A 4,920-nucleotide genomic window follows, 5' to 3' on the forward strand; every position below is an offset into this window, starting at 1 on the left:
AGATCGTAATGGTACTCGCTCGTGAGCTTGAACCCAATACCGGGCGGACCGCGAAGACCGTGAACTCCTTGCTCTTCATATTTACGTCCGAATACGTCGACGTTCATTTTGATAATTCTCGAACGATAGGTGTGCTCTTAGTATATATATATCCACCCTCGCGTAATTCTTCGATTATCGAATGAATTTCGTTGATGCGATTATTGTTACCAGCTGATTGCTCAGCCAATAACAATCGAAGACGATCAACGAGCTCATTCGGATCATCCCAGTATACTTAATCCATAGAAGTATTGTTTCGCGCAATCTTGTAGGTAGGCAAAGACGTACCAGTCGTCTGTAGCAGCCCCTCGCCTCCTTTTGTATTTTTTTTAGTCAAACCAAATAACGGGCCAATTATGTTATTGAATTTATTACTATTGTGCGCTCGTATAGCCTCGTTTGGATTATTTTTCTTCCTATGAATATTAGAAATCTCCAAGATTTCTTTGTAGCTCTTGAGATCATTGGAAGTGATTAAACTTTGATCAGGTTGCTTTGCAACCAGTAACTTCATCAAACCCCGTGTTTTTGGATACTTGAAATCATCGACGTCTACGTTATCTTTGTCAAAAATCACCGTAGATTTACCAAGCGTATATGATCCATTTCGTTCTTTACGTACTCCATAAATCAAGTCCACAAAATTCGAATCACTTTTATCCAATGCATTCGTGTACTTGTCGCCAGCTAAATGCTCATCCTCGCTCGATTCGTCAGATAAACTGTTATAAAACTGTGTAGTATTGTGCGTGACGGTAGCATCGCTATCTCCGCCACTAGACTAAGCGGTTTCGTACTTGTCGAGATTATCAGCCGAATTGATTTCGTATTTTAATTTTTTTCTGTTTAAAAATTTCGGCTTTTTAATAACTGTAACGGGAGTTTCGGGAGGAAGATTTTTTTTTGTTCCTTCTCACTTATTATGACTTTAAGAGGATCGACTATTGGTTTGAATGTCTTATTCAAGACTTTGTCGGTATACTCTCGGTTATGCTTCAATATTTTCGTCTTATCGCGTCTTGCGCTTTTACGAGTTGAGAAAGCACATGTTTTTCCCTTTGATGATCAGCCATGTTAACGCTTCGACGATCATCGAGAGACTGCGTACCGCATTACTATCGTGATATATTTATAACAAAACAATCAAAGCCCTTTCGATATCTTCCACAGTTTATAGCTCTGTCTTTGTCGATCACTAAAAACCCATATTTATCATCCGAACAGCATTTTGCTCAAAGTTCTTTAAATTGATGGTAAGTCATATCTGAATTCATATGATCGTCGTATATATGTTTCATATTTGCTTCGTCTTGTCAAAAAATTGCCAATAAATTGACGTTATCTCTCACGAGATGCTTAGGAATACGCGCGTACATTTTCGAGAGATAGAAACAGTCGACGCTCCTATGTCTGCCCATACAAAAGAAAGCGTGTACATTGTCCTGTTTCTCACAGGTGATGTCGTCGAATATCATAATTGAATTAGGCAATGCATGCTCGGGATCGATCACGGATTCGTGCTCCTTGAACGGAAAATACTTCACTTCGTCTATCGGCTTTAACATCTCTTCCAATAATTTATACTTTGGCTGATCGAGCGATTTCGAGTACACGTAAACATTTTCGAATTTAACGCCATTGGGGTGAGTGATAAGCGCCAAAATACTGTTGGTCTTGCCACAGTTGAACGGAACACAAAAAATAGCTCTGATGCTATTTGGCAGTAAATCTCCGTGACGCTTTGGTTGCTTATCCTCCCGCACGATGACGTCAAAATTTTCTACAAGAAGTTTCACAGTTTGTTTCTTGAAATTCATACTCACGAGACAGAGTTCGAACGATAACTGACCACATGGCTATATATTTACCTGTTTTTATAGTTTAAAACGTTAGTCGTGTGTCGGACTTGGTCGAGGGATGATCATATGCAAACGTCAAAGAGCAAAGAAAGGACGAGGGTTCGTCAATGATATCATTAATAAACTTCCATTTGAACTCCATATTCCAGGCTATTAATATTGCGGACCAGGAACTAAGTTACAGACACGTTTAGCTCGCGGCGATCCAGGAATCAATCCTCTCGACGCAGCTTGCAAGCAACACGATATAGCGTACTCGAAAAATCGAGAAAATATCCAGGCTAGAAATATCGCAGACAAAATTTTAGCTGAAAAAGCGATCAAAAGAGTCTTCGCTAAGGATTCTAGTTTTGATGAGAAAGCAGTTGCTTACGCTATATCTAACACCATGAAATTAAAATCAAAGGTTGGTATGGGTCTCGTGAAGAGAAGAAAGAAAACCAAGACGAAAGGACGCAAGAAAACGAAAAAATTAGTTAATAACGCCATGAAATTAAAATCAAAGTTTGGTATGGGTCTCGCGAAGAAAACCAAGACGAAAGGACGCAAGAAAACGAGAAAGTTAGTTAATTTGAAAAGCGTGATCAAAACGGCCACATTCAAATGGTCCAAGGGTAAATGTGCGCGTAAAGTCATCGGTTCTGCTTTGAAAAAAGCTCGTACAATCGTTAAAAAAGTTGGTGGAAAAGCAAACATCAATGTTCCACGAATTCTGCCAATATTAACTAAGATGGGTGGAGCTTTGCCCTTCCTCATACCACTTTTTGCAGGCTTGAGTGCAACTGGCGCTCTAGCTGGTGGTGCCGTGGGAATCGCAAAAACCGTGAACGATGCAAAGTCTGCAAAACAGCAATTGCAAGAGAACAAGAGACACAACAAAACGATGGAGACCATTACTCTGGGAAAAGGCCTGTATCTCAAACCTTATAAAAAAGGCTATGGACTTTATCTCAAACCTTATCTGGGATCAGGTTTGAAAAAAAAAAGTTCGAAATAAATTTATCTGATAGAGCCCTCACAAATGCCGACTTGATGAAGTATGCAAAAGTTTTGAGTATACCAAATTTTCGCGGAGTCTTCATGAGAAATGACATACCGAGTTCTGGACCATATTATCACGAATCAGCTATAGTCAATCTTGATGGCGTCGAAGGAACAGGAACGCACTGGGTGGCTTATCGCAAAATCGGAAAAAACGTCACATATTTCGATAGCTTTGGAGATCTTAGACCACCTATTGATTTAATGATGTATCTTGGCAATATCGAGATCAAATATAATACGAAAAGATATCAAGATTTCAATTCTCACGTATGCGGTCATCTTTGCTTACAGTTTTTATGCGAGGGTATAAAAGTAAAGACAACGTGAAAATATCGGTAGTCATGTTCACAAAGTCATGGAGGATTCGTTAACTCTGACGCTCTCGGGTAATTCTTCACCGTTGGAAGCGCACTATTTCCCACCAATCGAACTATCACAGCATAAACATTACAAGTTGGGCTTAGTCGAGTTTCTAACGTTCAACTCGATACCTAATATCGACGTACATAATAATAAATTTTACGTCGCAAATCAAATTATCGACATACCTGTCGGGACCTACGAGATCGACGACATTGATAAATTTCTTCGCAAAGCTGTGCAGCCTCTGTATGTGTCCGGAACACTTGATTGTACAAAGATGTACAATCAAGTGTTCCGAACCTATCGATTTTCGTCCGCAGAATTCTATCGGACGATTGTTGGGTTTTTCACAACGTACATTAGAGGCAAACGTTTCTCACAACTCTCTTCCCGTCAGTATTCTCAGAGTGAACGCTGTGAGAGTCGAGTGTAATATAACCGCTGGAGCTTACTTTAACGGAAACACCGTTCACGATATTCACGAATTTTTTCCAGCAGTACCGCCTGGATATAAAATTATTGAAATTCCCTCTCGCGTGATTTATATTCCAGTTACGAAAAAGTCTATAGATTATTTACAATTACGCATCGTCGATCAAGACGAAAATTTAATTAATTTTCGCGGTGAAGTCATAACCATCAGATTACACCTCAAAAGTGTATAATAGGAATTGTTTACGATTCAAAGAGTGGTAGGGACTATATAAGTATTGAAAAATGCAAACCCATCATCAGTCGTTGACTGAAATTGAAAACGTCAACACGACGAACTCCAGTCATCAATCGTCATCGGAAAGCGAAAGCTTTAACACGTTAAAGCATAAAGTTCCTAAAAAGTCTTGGGTTAAGAGTAGTTCCAGGTGGAAAATAAATTGCCTAATTTTTTCTTTTCTAATCTTACACCAATTCATCGTTCAAAAATAGTGACGAGATTCGTATATCAATTCAACATCAAGACTTGTACCTTTTACCATCTTGCAGCTCGTTATACATTTGTGGATGATTACGCAGCAACAATAACACTTTGTTAACGAATACTGATTTTGTTAATAATGCCATTTGTCACATGTTTGAAGAAATTAGGTATGAGCTGAATGCTATAGAAATAGATAAATGTAAGAACGTTGGTCTCACAACCGTTATGAAGAACTAATTATCTCTCACTCCAAGTCAAACCTTGATTGCCCAAAATGCCGGATGGATAAATACCTTAGAACAAGAGGACCGTAAAATAAATAATGCGAATGGCGACTTTGACATTTTGATTCCTCTGAGCTTCATACTTGGATTCACTGATGACTATCGCAAAGTGCTAGTGAATATGAAACATGAATTAATTCTCGTAAGATCGAGTACTGATTTAAATGCAGTTTATCAAACGAAGAAGACCGTGGCCGACGTTGAAGCTTACGAAGAATTCAAGATTAATGTAACACGACTCGAATGGCTTATGCCCTATGTGACTGCATCGAATGCAAAGAAAATACGTCTACTTGACTTTCTAAAAAGCGAACGAAGTATTTTAATGAGTTTTCGTAGTTGGGAACTGTACGAATATCCAGCGCTGCCTGCAAACACAAATCACGTCTGGACAGTTAAAACGACAAATCAG

Source organism: Phymastichus coffea, unplaced genomic scaffold (assembly GCF_024137745.1).
Source record: "Phymastichus coffea isolate CEN01 unplaced genomic scaffold, Cenicafe_Pcof_1.1 PCOF00030, whole genome shotgun sequence".
Lineage (NCBI taxonomy): Eukaryota > Metazoa > Arthropoda > Insecta > Hymenoptera > Eulophidae > Phymastichus > Phymastichus coffea.